At 48.2% G+C, this 14,504-nt stretch overlaps 1 non-coding gene across 1 annotated transcript; it reads left to right on the top strand.

Annotated features, from left to right (window-relative positions):
* The first annotated feature begins 5,056 nt into the window (after window positions 1-5,056).
* Window positions 5,057-5,219, top strand: LOC142437983 (U1 spliceosomal RNA). The gene has a single exon (XR_012782477.1). It is a non-coding gene; the product is annotated as a U1 spliceosomal RNA (small nuclear RNA).
* The last annotated feature ends 9,285 nt before the right edge of the window (window positions 5,220-14,504 follow it).

The following is a 14,504-nucleotide window of genomic DNA, read 5'->3' as shown; positions in this document are numbered from 1 at the left end:
GCTCCCGGGGAGAAAGATGGGGCTTTCTACTCCTATGAAGAGTCTTAGACGCTTACAGGGACACTTCTACCCCGTCCTGTAGGGCCACTACAGGGCCGGGAGTTGGTTGGGCCTCTCCTCAAAAGAGCGCTGTTGGTGCTGTGGGTTTCGGGCCGGGCTGCTCACCTCCAGCTTGGTGATTGGAACACGTGAGGAAGCTGAGACGGTCTGATTCTGAAAAAAAAAACAACAACCTCAGAAACTCTATGAAGTCGTTCTACTTTGTTGTACAGAGTCGCTGTGAGTCAGACTCACCAGGAAGGCAGCGGGGCGCATCCTTCCCTCAGAATGTGACGTCTACAAGATCAGGGATGCTTCCTGAGTGCACCACACGGTGCCTGGTACCTATCTGAAGTGCCTGCTACACGTTTGCTGAATGAATGGAAAGGAAACCACACACTGTGCATGAGCTGGCCGTCTTTTCTTAAAGCCCTATATTTGCCTGTGAAACTACACCCCTCCCCCAGCACACACACACAAACACACACATATACACACACACACACACAGCAAGCAAGCAAGAACCCAAGCCAGTTGATATCTAGTCCATTTGGACTCATTATGTCTCGTTCACCTCCCTGAGAGCCCCTACATTCTAGAACAAAGTGAAAGTAGACAGGCAATACAGATCTGTGGGGTTTAACGGGAATTTTTAATCTCACGGATGCACTTCATTGGTAGGCGCCAATTTTTACTGCCTTGTCATCTTACTGCCCTCTGGTGGTCAATTATTTTTAAACTAAATTTATGAGCTCGTTTTCAACTCCTTTCAAGGCTGTGGGACAGAAGAGAACTGCTCCTGTGGGGGGAGGTCAGATGCTCACAGGTCAGATCCTCCCAGAGGGCGATCAGTTACCACACTGCAGTGGGCCACCGCTCCCTGCTGTTGAGGACACTAGACAGGCCTGCAGTCATCTATTTGGTTCCTGTAGGTGGGGTTTACACCCTACTGATCATGGTTCCTATGGAGATCCAGAGAACAGGTCAAAGTTAAGTTGCCATCCTAAATCTAGGATCTGCCCATCTTGTCACATGTATACCCCCAATCCCTCTTCTTCCTATTGCGTGTATGTCCCTAGACCACCCCCTCTCATTACTGTATTACCTATAGCACAGCCCCTTTCTGTGACGTATGTCCTCACCAGTAATTAGGGGACTTGCATGTCCCCGGAGAAGATAAAAGCCTGGGCTAGCATTAAATCTCTCTCTCCCTCCACGTGGACCACCAAGCAGAGCTGAGGTGAGCATGCTACCATGAATTGTGTCGGACTCCATTTATTTCAATACTTCTCTTCTACCTCTCATGCTCTCTATAACTTTACTATGATCTTTGCTTATTATCGCTGTACAATTGCGCCTACCAAACCCGTAATGATGTGTTAGGGGCTGGCTTCTCCTGACACTGTCCCTCTGGCTTTCGGAGGCTGTAACTCTGTACAGAAGCAGAAAGACTTTTTTTTCCCACAGAGCGCCTGGTGCATTTGAACCACTGACCTTGCAGTGAGTAGTAACCAACCCCCTTGTAACCCACTACACTACCAAGGCCCAACTCATTGGTAGTGAGTTTGTTGCAAGTGAGCTTGTTGTGTCCCACAAATAGTGTTCTTGCTCTTCCCCAGTTAAGAAGAATGAGGCAGGGGGTTAAGCTTGCCTCACAAGCTAAAAGATTTATTAGAGAGAGACGTGGAAACGTGTAAGCGCCCTTGAGGCAGCACAGGCCACAGTCTCCTGAACAAGGATAAAGGAGAAGTTTAGAGGGGAAGTTTAGTTGGTGAAGTGAGCTATGCATTGAGTTTCTAACCACACGGTCAGCAGTTCAAACCCACTAGTCACTCCTCAGCAGAAAGACAAGGCTGTCTATTCCTATAAAGACTTACAATCTCAGAAAACCAAAGGGACAGTCCCACCCTGCCCTAAAGGGTCACTATGAGTCCGAAAGGGGCCAGTGGCAATTTGAGGCAGAAAGGACAGTATGTTTACTGGTGACAAGAAGTGGAGGATTCTGGGAATTGGGTCTACGTGGGCAAGATTGCAGCAATGAGGAGCATGTACAAGAAGCGTTCAAAAGTGGAGTGTGAGGTGAAGGCTTGTCATCCTCACTGTCTTCACTTGCTGAAGGAGCCCTGGTGGTGTAGTGGTTACATGTTGGGCTGGGATCCACAAGGTTGGCAGTTTGAAACCACCAGCAGCTCTGCGGGAAAAAGCCTGGGAGTTTTCTACTCCTGGGAAGAGTAATAATCTCAGAAGCCCATCAAGGGATCACTATGAGTCAGCATTAACTCAATGACAGGGAGGGGTTTGTTTGTTTGAGTCATCACTTATTATGGGATGCTGTGTATACATCAGGCAATTAGTTCCTGGGGTTTTGACCTTCTGCCTGGCTGTTCTTTGTTCTTGGGTTCAACTTGAAGTCAATTCTGTCTGGTCTGCTCCTGCTCTGATGATGAGTTTAAGCTGGTGGATGCCACAGAGCAAGGGTGTGGAACGAAAGCACATTATTCTGACAGAAGAGAAAAGCACATTATTCTTGCAGGGGGAGGGGAAGTTGGGTGGAGACAATGGAAAATTCTGCTGGCTATTGTGACCTGCCTCAAGTTAACATGTTAGCTGGCTGCTGGGTGTGAAACATACCCATTGGCTTGGAGAAATTCAGCAAAGTCACCCAGCCTCTTACCTAATCTGTCTCAAGTTTGACAGTGAATATGGAAGGAGCTAATTTAGCAAGGCCAGAATGCTCCTTAGAAGCAAGGATGGCACATATAGAAAGCCCCAAAGATTAAATTCTAAGATATCCTAGAACGAATTGAACATTTTGACAATGTAGCAAGATATAAGATCAACATACAGAAATCAGTTGGAATCTTGTATATCAAAGAAGATGACGCCAAAAAGCACACTACCATTTTAAATAATTACCAAAGGATAAAAGCTCTAGAGACAAACCATACCAGAGAAACAAAAGATTTATAAAAGAAAACGAAAAAGCATCTGTACAAGAACCTAAGAGAGACACAAATGGAAGAGTGTCTCCTGGGAAAACGGCATCCTCACTGTGGGAAGCTGAGGACTGAAAGAGACGCAGACAATTAAGAAGCTTGAAAGGCTCCGGATTCTGGTGGAGGGAGGTCTTCACATTTGTGAGTTGGAGATTAATTCCAGTCACACTCTCCTGTCTAAATATCATCCCCCTCAATATCTTCCCACAACAATACCACCTTGCCAAGATGTGAAGGCAACACAGCGGTATGAAGCAGAGAACCAATAACTAGGTCTGTGGGGCCAGCCCCAGTCCCGAATACATAGACACCCGCCCCCCTCAGCCCAAGAATGCACTTCAGAGAACAGCACTGAATCTCTAGCTCAGGGAGAGGGGTGGGTCTGATCAAAGCAAACAGGAGCCAACAAGAGGGAAGAAGAGAGAGTGGAGCACATCCAAGCCCCAAGGATGACATTCCTGTTTAGAGCAACCAATGCAGAGAGCACCATAGGGCCGGCCCCACCAGAAGACACGGCATCCCTCACTGACCCATAGTGCTACAGGTGACTACACTGGAGGCACAGTGTGGAATTGTGCCCTATCTGACCCCACCACAAGGGGTGAACCACTAAGGGTGTACAACAGAGCAGCAAGGGGAGCAAAGCAATGAAGTCCTTGGGGAATCCCAAAAATAGACTTTGGGGCCAGGGCATGGCACCCCGTCAGACTCAACTGGAAAATACTCATAAAGGTCAACAAACAGAGCTGGAGCTATTTATAGGCTTTTCTTTTTTTGTGTTTTTGTTGTACTTGTTTTGCTTTCTTTTGCTGTTTTTGTGCATATTATTGTCTCTGCATGTCTATCTAGATAACATAGGCAGGATAAACAATCCAGACAAGAAAACAACAGGACTGATGATCAGGGTTGGTTCATGGGAGGGGGGAGGCAGGGGAAAGGAAGTGGGGTGTCAACAAACCCAAGGGAACAACAGTAATCTAAAATCAGTGGCGAGGAGAGCCTAGAATGCCTTGTGGACCTGGATCAAGAGCAATGTAGCCATGAGGAAGTACTGAAACCCAAATGAAGGCCGAACATGATAGAGGGACAAGAGGAAAGTGAAAGGAAATAAAGGAAAGAACTGGGAAGCAAGGGACATTTACAGAGGTCTAAATACAGGCATGAACATATGTAAATATGTTTGTATCTAATGATAGGAAAATAGATCTAAGTACATATATTTATATGTTAAGTATTAAGGTAGCAGATGGACATTGGGCCTCTACTCAAGTACTGCCTCAACATAAGAATACTTTGTTGTAATAACCTGGCATTCTGTGATGTTCAACTTTCCTGACACAATTGCTGAAGACAGAGGGTGAACAAGCAAATGTGGTGAAGAAAGCTGATGGTGCCCAGCTATCAAAAGATATAGCGTCTGGGGTCTTAAAGGCTTGAAGATAAACAAGCAGCCATCTAGCTGAGAAGCAACAAAGCCCACATGGAAGAAGCACACCAGACTGTGTGATCATGAGGTATCTGTTGATGGGATCATGTGTCAGGCATCAAAGACCCCAAACAAAGTATCATATCAATGTGAATGAGGGGCAGTGCGGAGTGGAGGCCCATTGCTCATCTGTAGACAATTGGACATCCTCTTACAGAAGGGTCACAAGGAAGAGATGAGCCAGTCAGGGTACAGTGTAGCACTGATGAAACGTGCAACTTTTCTCTACTTCTTTAAAGCTTCCTCCCACCCCACTATCATGACCCCAATTCTACCTTACAAAACTGGCTAGACCAGAGCATGTACACTGGTACAGATAAGAGCTCACAACACAGGGACTCCAGACAGATAAACACCTCAGGACCCATCATGAGAGTAGTGATACCAGGAGGGGAAGGGAAAGGGCTGGGGGAGAATGGAGGAACTGACCACAATGATCTACATTTAACCCCCTCCCTGGGGGACAGACAACAGAAAAGTGGATGAAGGGAGGTCAGTATAAGACATGAAAAAATTTACAAACTATTAAGCGTTCATACTTACCTGGCAGGGAAATACCATGATCACAAAGGTGGTTTTCCCAGGGTGAGGCTCACCCCTTGCACTCTGGATGTGCTGACCCCTGTGATTTCCCCACATGTGGGAAACACGACTACAAAATTTGTGGTAGTGGGGGTCTGCATTCCCGCTCTCCCTGATCATAAAAAAAAAATCAAGGTTTCATGAGGGAGGGAGGGGGGAAATGACCTGATCAAGAAAGAAAGAAAATGTTTTGAAACGATGATGGCAACATATGTACAAATGTGCTTAACATAATGGATGGATGGGTGGATAGTGGGAAGAGCTCCCAATAAAAGGATTTAAAAAAACAGTGCAGTTTAATGATACCTTTTATAAACACGAGGCTGATTACTATGCAACCGGCAGCCCTTATCTATAGCAGCAGACACGTTTCTGTTTTCCTCCCCTCTCAGGGGACAGTCAACTCTCTTCTGTCTTCCCCCCAGTGCTAGTGTTAGGTTGCCCCCCCACCCCCACTCCCCAATGAGCCCAGGGACATCTAGGGCTAAGACACTGCCCACCGTGTTACACATGTGATTGACGGAGCTAACCCCAAGACTATATATACCTGTTGGAGAATGCATTCTCTCCTCTCTCCCTCTCCTTCTCCCTCTCCCTCCCTTGTTCCTTGTTTCTGGCTTTATAGGAGAGGTGAGCACCCTAAACTTTTTATCTGTCTCTTTATTATTTCCCTTCAATTGCACAGTCTCTCCATAGGACCCTCTCCTTTGTGGGCTGGCCCCACACTTCACCCACAAAAGCATTAACCAGGACCCATACTCCCTGCCATGCACAAAAGCAAACCCAAGATGGGTTCAAGATTTAAATGTAAGCCCTAAAATCATAAAGACCACCAGTGAGATTATAAGGACGCAATTAAAGGCCTTCATACAAGGAATGAGTACAGTACTGGACACCATGAACAATGCCCACATGATTGAAGGCAAAATAGAGTACTGGAACCGTCTAAAAAGAGCATTTCTGCTCATCAAAACACTGCCTCAGAAGAGTAAGAAGAGAACCCAGTGATATGGAGAAAATATTTAGCAATTATATGCAAAGGGCTAATTTTATTTATTTATCTCAAATCATTTTATTGGTGACTCTGATTTATTTTTAGAAATCATTTTATTGGGGTCTCTCACAGTCCTTATTGAAATCCATACATCTATTGTGTCAAGCACATTTGGACATATGTTCCCATCATCCTTTTCAAAACATTTTCTATTTGAGCCCTTGATATCAGCGCCTCATTTTCCCCTCCATCATGAACCCTTGATAATGTATACATTTTTTTTTCATGTCTGGCACCAACCTCTGTCTCCCTTCACTCACGTTTCTGTTATTTTCCGCCCCCCCCCAACAAGGGGATTAGTTATACATCCATTATTGTGATTCGTTCCCCCTCTTCCCCCCCCCCCACCTTCACCTCTACCCTCATGGTATCACTACTCCCATTATTGGTCCTGAGGGGTTTATCTGTCCTGGATTCCCTGTGTGGAGAGCTCTTATCTGTACCAGTGTACATGCTCCGGTCTAGCCATATGTGTAAGGTAGAATTAGGGTCATGATAGTTGGAGAGGGGGTTGAATGACCCTTTCACATGGGTCACCCAATTCATAACAATAGCAAAATTACAGTTATGAAGTAGCAATGAAATTAATTTTATGGTTGGGGGGGTTACCACAACACGAGGTACTGTATTAAATGGTTGTGGCTTTAGGAAGGTTGAGATTCACTGCTCCATTTCCTTCTACTTTCCTCTTGTCACACTATTGTGTTTGACCTTCATCCAGGTTTCAGTACTTCCTCTCAGCTACATTGCACTTGATCAGACCTCACCAGGCATTCTACGCCCTCCTCGTCACCAATTTTAGATCACTTGTTGTTCCCTTGTTCCTGGGTTTGTTGGCTCTTCCCTTCCTTTCCCCGCCTCCCCTTCTCCCATGTCCCCCCAGAACTGTCGTTCCCATTGTTTTCTCTTCTGGATTATTCATCCTGCCTATCTTATATAGATAGACTTGGGGGTGGGGGGGGGAGAGGCTGTAAATAGTTCCGGGTCTGTTCATTGAACCTTTATGAATGTTTTCTGATTGAGTCCAATGAGGTAGGTGCCAAACCCTGCTCACAGTCTAGTTTTAGGGTTCCTCAGGGACACCATTGCTTGGCTCCCCTTGCTGCTCTGTTTCACTCCCCTCATGTTCCACCCTGGTGTGTGGAGGGGGTGGGGAGGGGTCAGACCAGGTACAATTCCCGCACCGTGTCTCCACTGCTGTCTCCCATAGCACGGTGGGTCAGTGAGGGAATGTCCTGCCCTGTGTGGTGCTGGCCCCACGGTCCTCTGTGCATTGTGACTGCTTGGAGCAGGTATGTCGTCCTCAAGACTTGGTGGGGTAGGATTGGGCTCGCTCTCTCTCTCCTTCTCTCTCTCTCTCTCTCCCTCTCCCTCTTAGTTTGCTCCTGTGTGGTCTGAGCAGACCCACCCCTTTCCCAGAGCTGTATACCAATGCTGTCCCCTGTAATGCTTTCTCCTGGGGAGGGGCACCTAGTCGGGCTTGGGGCTGGCCCTGCAGACCTCTCTGATGGTTCGCTACTTCATGCTGATATGTTGCCTTCAAGTCTTGGCGCAGCAGGTTGTGGTCTGGTCCCTCTCTCGCTTTCCTGTGGAGGCATAAACAGCACCCCCCCCATGCCACCCATATCTTTTACAGGTGCCATGTTGGCACAAAAAACTATCAGAAATACAAAGAAAAACACATTCTATGTAGTAGCACAGGTCATCCCATCAAACCAGTGACAGCATTCCATTATATATGTGTATGCATATATGTATGTATATGTATATCTATTTCAATTCCCTACCCTCCCTCTTTCCTTGCCTTTCTGTCCCCCCACACCCCATTCCCTCCATTGCCCCGCACTGCCCCTGGCCTCGTTGTTGCCTTTAAAGTCTTATTATTTGTAGTGAAAACCATTTTTTTTCATGTTTCCTTTATACTAATGGAGTTATAAAATATTTATCTTTATGAGCTCGAGTAACTTTGCTGAGCATCATGTTCTAATTTTGTCCACGTCTTCAGGTGTTCGACAGGCCCACCACCTCCCATAAAGGATGCAAAATCTCCCCTTGTGTGAATGTAGCACAATTTGTTTATCGATCCCCCATAGCTGGAGATTTGTATTGTTTCCATCTTTTTGCTATTATACAAACAGCTGCAGCAAACATAGGTGTGCACATGTTCTTGTTTCTGTAGGGTGTGCACCGAGTACAGCGATTGCGGGATCGTGAAGTGTTCGTATCCGCATCTGCTGGAGGAAGCTCCAAGCTGGTTTCCACAGCTGCGCAGCTCCACAATCCCACCAGCAATGTCGGAGCATCCCAATCTCTCCACATCCTCCCGGCGTTTATTATTTTCTACTTTTTAGAATTTTGCTGAGTGTCGATGTACAGTGGAATCTCATTGTTGTTTTAATTGTATTTCTCTTATGGCTAATGATCACTTCTTCACATGATTATTGGCCAACTAAATGTCAACTTTAGTAAATTGTCTATTTATGACTGGTGCCCTGTCTAAGTGGGTTTATTTGTAGATTTTTAAAGGTGTTGTGGTTTTCTATAGATTCTTAAAATTAGCCCTTTAGGAGAGAGGGACCAGATCTTAGCCTGATGCACCAAGACTTGAAGGCAACATACCAGCATGAAGTAGCAAACCCACAGAAACATGGGTGAAGGGAGACAGCAGTTGGTATAAGATATAAAAATATAATAATAAATTATAAATTATCAAGGGCTCATAAGGGAGGGAGGGGAAACAATGAGGAACCAATATCAAGGGCCCAAGTAGAAAGAAAATGTTTTGAAAAGAATGATGGCAACATATGTACAAATGTGCTTTATATAATGGATATATGGATTGTTATAAGAGCTGTAAGTGCTTCCAATACAATGATTAAAAGCAAAACAGAACAAAAGAAAATATGGGTAGAGTCTAGCCTGTCAATCAGATCACAGCCTGATGGTGCCTCCTTATGGGCGTGGCCTTCGCCTAAGAGGGAGCCTGGGAACCTCCTCTCTCCCCTGCTCAGAGAGCTGCCAGAGACACCGCCAGCAGATTCACACACCTCAGCACCCACCGGCCTCTGATCTCCCTGCATTCTGCATCATTGTCTGTGGCTGCGTGAGTCTGAAGAGCGGATTTGTGGACTCGTGTCGGACTTAAGGAATTGTTCTGGATGAGGGTGGGATGTTTCCTGATTTATAACTACCTCTTGATATAAAGATCTCTCTTACTCATATATGAGGGGCACTGGATTTGTTTCTTCAGTCAACCTGGCCTAACACAGAACGGAACACTGCCAGGACCGAACCCATCCTCACAATTGTTCCGTTGCAGCCCATTGATGCAGCCGCGGTGTCATCGGTCCACCTTGTTGAAGGCCTTCCTCGTTTCCCTGCCCCTCCACTTCACCACGCAGGATGTCCTTCTCCAGGGACGGGTCTCTCCTGACAGCATGGCCAAAAGATGTGAGATGAAGTCTCGCCATCCTTGCTTCTAAGGAGCCTTCTGGCTGTACTTCTTCCAAGGCAGATTTGTTGGTTTACATGGTACTTCCAATATTCTTTACCAGCACCGTAACTCAGTTGCATTTAGGAGTTTGGAAGCACACAAAAAATGATAAAATAAAATGAAAAAGAATAAGACGGGGGGCTTGAGAATTGCCTAAGCTCCTTTGCAGGTAAGCTGAGTTTGAGGATAAAAACAATATTCAGATGGCCATGTTGGGAACAGTATAGATGGAATTCCTATGCAAAAATGAAAAGCTAAGACACTGTGGAAAATGAATTATAGGATAGCCCGTAAATCCTGGACAAAGTACGTAGGCTTGTCCTGGTAGCTCCCTGCACTTGGCCAGCTTTCCAGAACAAGGCTGCGTGCAATTCCCAATGGAAGCAGCAGAGGGCAGCAACAGTAGATGATTGGGAGCTCCTGAAGCTGGGAGCTAAGGGGAACCTTTATTTCTACCAACACACAATAGAAGATTCCAGATGCCGGGAAGAGACAATGGCCCTGGCTTGACTGGCTTGCCAGGGAAACCGCAGATTCATCGCCGCCTCACAGATGGAAACACTCAGCCAGTCAACAGAGGCCGCTTACACTGTTCCAAAATGGAGCAGATGCGGAGAATGTCATTCCAGTGTCTCAACAAACTAATAAAGTTGGGACTATTCTTTGCATTTGCTTTTTGTCATACCTGAGTTCAAGGGGATACAGCTTGTAAAGGGTTGCTGTCTGTTTAAGCATTCAGAAACCTTTAGGGCAATTTGGTAGGATGATGTTAGATTGAATAATCAACACTGGGGGCTTGCATTGCTACCTTTTTAAATGGATATCGCTTTCCCAGTAGTGCGTGGCTACTGCATTGGAGAAGAGTGTGTTCGCAAGAGTGTGGAAATCAAACAACGTTTAGGAAGGTGGTCCCCTCGTCACAAGCTAGTTTAAGAGTACTGCTTACTGTTGGGTTTGAGACTTACCGTATATACTTGTGTATAAGCCGCGCTGTCCAGCAGTTTTTGTGGTAAAGTTAGGTGCCTCAGCTGATATTCGGGTCGGCTTATACTCGAGTATATATGGCATGCCCCTTTATTGTTTTTTTTATCATTGTATTAGGGGCTCATGCAACTCTTATCACAATCCACACATACATCAATCGTGTAAAGCACATCTGTGCATTCATTGCCCTCATCATTCTCAAAACATTTGCTCTCCACGTAAGCCTCTGGTATCAGCGCCTCATTTTTCCCCCTCCCTCCCTGCTCCCCCTTCCTCATGAGCCCTTGATGATTTATAAATGATTCTGTTGTCATATCTTGCCCTGTCCAACGTCTCCCTTACCCACCTTTCTGTTGTCCGTCCCCCAGGGTCTGCCACTGTAGAAGGAGCCTGAAAACCAAGCCAGTTGCCACATCCCAGAGAAGGTGCTCCTCACTGGACTAGCTCCTTGGCTGGAGGGCTGCAGTCAGCATAAAACGACAAGGGGCCAAGGAGGAGGCAGGTCGAGGGGCAGGGGAAGGGGCAGGAGAAAAGGAAGAGGGAGGAGGAGGAGGAGGAGGAAGATATTCGCACAATTGTTAACAGGAGATGTCTCGTTTCTTGGCTTTGAGCCGACTCACCACAATGCATTGGGGGAAAGCACAAATGAAGAAACAGGTGGAACGCGGCATCAGTGGGCCGAACACCGACACCGAGCTGCTCCTAGACACTGTTCGCAGGTGCGCCTGGTACGCCGCCTCACAGGCCCGGCTTCCACAGTGGTTTACTCCCACGCGCCATGGTAAAGACCTGGTGTGCAGCTGCAACAGGAGCTCTTGGCCGCCCTCCTGCGTTGGCAGTGAAGCGCTGTTATTTAGGAATATCGGAGGTCAAGAGGTGGGAATTGTTCTAGAAGTGACATTTCCAAGGTCAAAGCCAACAGAAACAGACGATGTCAAACCGTAGACGAACTGCTGAGAGGAGGCGGGGGAACCTCACAGCTGTCGTGAGTCAGTTCTGACGCCTACAGGACAGAGTAGCGCTGCCCGGTGATTGTCCGAGGCGGTCCATCTTCACAGTGTAAAGCGTCCTCTTCTTTACACTGAGTGGCCGGCAGGTTCGAACTGCTGGACTTGTGGTTAGTAGCCCACCACACAACCCAACGCATCCCCCTGCTTCACCAAGGCTTCCTGAGCAGGAAAGGCTAGTCAAGTAAAGGAAGGGGGGAAGACAGCAGCATTGTTCGTCTGTGTGCATCAGATGTCTTTGTCCTCTGAGAAATCCACAGAACAGTGTTTAGTTATGTCTTCACATCCAGTGTCCGCTTCGCTCGGCAGGAAGGCCCGTGTGTCAGTTCCCGGAGCAGGCCCGCGCTTTCTAGTTCCTCGGCTCCTCCTCTGTGTTTCCACCCCGGCTTCCGACGGGCTCTCGCTCATTCATTCACAGCCGAAGCAGCAAAGTTGGAATAGAGCCAATTTTTTTTTAATGTGCATGATCCGGATCCTGAAGTTGGCGGTTCAAAAACAGGAGCTGCTATGAGGGAGAAAGACGGGGCTTTCTATTCCCATGAACAGTTATAGTCTCAGAAACTCACAGTGCCCCTCATTTACCCTGACCCGCAGGGGTGCCATGAGTCAGCACCGATCGACTGCATGGAGGTGAGTGATCGGGAATGCTAACCAAACGGGAACGGGAGACTGGGAATAGACATAGAGAGCCTTTGCCAGAGGGGTGGGATTGTTGCCACAACTCTGGGAAGGGACACGCTTTCAAAACAACCCGGTGCGCTGCTGTGTTTGAGCCAGCCGCTGTTGCTTCTGACTCAGTCGGCCAAGAGGTTTGGTTGCTATGCAACACACCCTCTACGCGGCTGCTCCAAGAGGGAGATTACGTTTCTGGGAGGGCTTCACTCAGTAATTGTTCCCATCCCGGTCAGCATCCGAGTTCACCCACATTTAAAAACATGAGCACACTCTGGCGGGGTTTCTTCAGCCTTCGCTGAATTGGGCTGAACGAGTTCAAATCTGTAAATGATCGATTATCAGGAGCTACGTAAGACCTTTAGCTCAAGGAGACCATCTCGCCCAGAAATCTGGAGCCTGTTTGACCTCCACAGGCCTTGTCCTCCACGCTCTTAGGTCACCGTGCCTGGTAAGGGCAGGCCAGGCCTCCCAAAGGTTGTCTGCACGTGGCCTGATGGAGAGGAGAGGCATCTTGAATGGAGGGAACCAGAACTGAGAACATGAGGGGTCTGGCAGCCTCACAGTTCTCTGGACATCACAGCCTGTTCTCAGCCGCTTTCCAGATCACACGTCTTAGAGATGTGCAGAGCCTGAGTCAGGCGAAACCACGCAGCATCTGTGAGAAAGAAAGGTGTGCTTTCTGATCAAAGGAAAGGTGTGCAGTGGCTGTGGTTAGTGGCGGCTGAGTCGAATCCCACTCCCGGCGACCTGGTGAATAACATCCTAAAGCTTTGCCCCCGCCCTGTGCCGCCTTCCCGCTCACTGCTGTGTAAGTTCGTTGTTGTGGCTCCTGTGTCCTGTGATCTCATGGGGGACTTCCTTCATTTCCAATAGCCCTCTACCTTGTCAACCATGCCACAGGCCCTGGTGGTGTAGTGGGTACGAGTTGGGGCTGCGATCCTCCTGGTCAGCAGTTCAAAACCACCAGACATCCGCTCCCTGGGAGGAAGACTGGGCTTTCTACTTCTGTGAACGGTTACCGTCTCAGAACCTCCCCCCACCCCCTCCACCCCCACCAGGGCTCACTATCAAACATGATGCTCTCCTCTGGCAACCAGTCTTCCTGAGGACAGGCCCAAACTAAGCAAGGGCTGAGGGTCAGTCTGCTTGTTTCCCCTAAGACGGATGTGTTGGTTCAACTGGCGGTCTGCGGTATTTACACACCCTCTGCCCACCCCATCATTCAAACGCACCGCTCCTCTGCCTCCCGTGCTCATTGGCCAGCTACTCGGTGCACACAAGGTGCCTGAAGGAGGTGCCAGCAGACAGACACAGCACAGAGGAGACACCAGCCGTGTCATCCACACATGCGTGCACACAGAGTGCTGGTGACAAAGTCCCAGCAAAGCCAAACCAGACTCACCGCCACCCATTCCATTCTGATCACAGAGAACCAGGTGGTGGACAGGGCAGTTCCCGAGACTGCCACTCTGTGGGAGTAGAGAGCCCCATCTCGCCCGCCTCGGGCGGCTGGTGGATTCAAACTGCGGACCTGGCATTGAGCAGCCCAGCTCGTAACCACTGCATCACCAGGGCTCATCTGAGCAACTGCACAGGAAGCAGAAAATCGACAGGATGCTCACATGAACTTTGAAGAAGAGATCAGAGCCAGGCCTCACTCACCCCTGAGAAGGTGGTGCTGGTTAGGTGCCCTGGGCAGCAGAAGGAAACACCGGCCGGGCCTGAGCCACCCGTACAGTCCAGCTGATGTGTGTGCCCAGTGTCTGCTGTTTCAGACCTGGGCGTGCTTCCACGGGGAGAGCCGGCCTCGGGAGCGAAGGTTCTACAATGACCTTCCCTGGACACGCTTTGTGCTCCCTCAGATCTGCTCTGCCACCAGGCACTGGCTCGATGGAGCTGCGTTAAGCCCTGCAGATAGGGCACACAGTACCGCATTTCAAGGGATTTAACTTATCTGAACACACCGCTTTGTGAAAAGGCTGTTCCCCCAAGCCCTTTAGCTGGGTCAAGGCCGCGGCAATGCCACTTACAGAAAGCACAAGAACAGCGTTAGCAGGTAGCTTTCCACCTAGATATCTGCTCCCGCGGGCTTTGTGAGTTGTTTGTGACAGACCCAACTTGTCTCGCAAGCCCTGTCCTAATTTCCACAAAGCTTTCCACACGGAAGAGGAAAGGCATTTCAAGAGCG

The sequence above is a fragment of the Tenrec ecaudatus genome, chromosome 1 (assembly GCF_050624435.1).
Source record: "Tenrec ecaudatus isolate mTenEca1 chromosome 1, mTenEca1.hap1, whole genome shotgun sequence".
NCBI classification, from domain to species: domain Eukaryota; kingdom Metazoa; phylum Chordata; class Mammalia; order Afrosoricida; family Tenrecidae; genus Tenrec; species Tenrec ecaudatus.
Note: the sequence above shows the minus strand (reverse complement) of the source record. Positions and strands in the feature narration are given on the sequence as shown.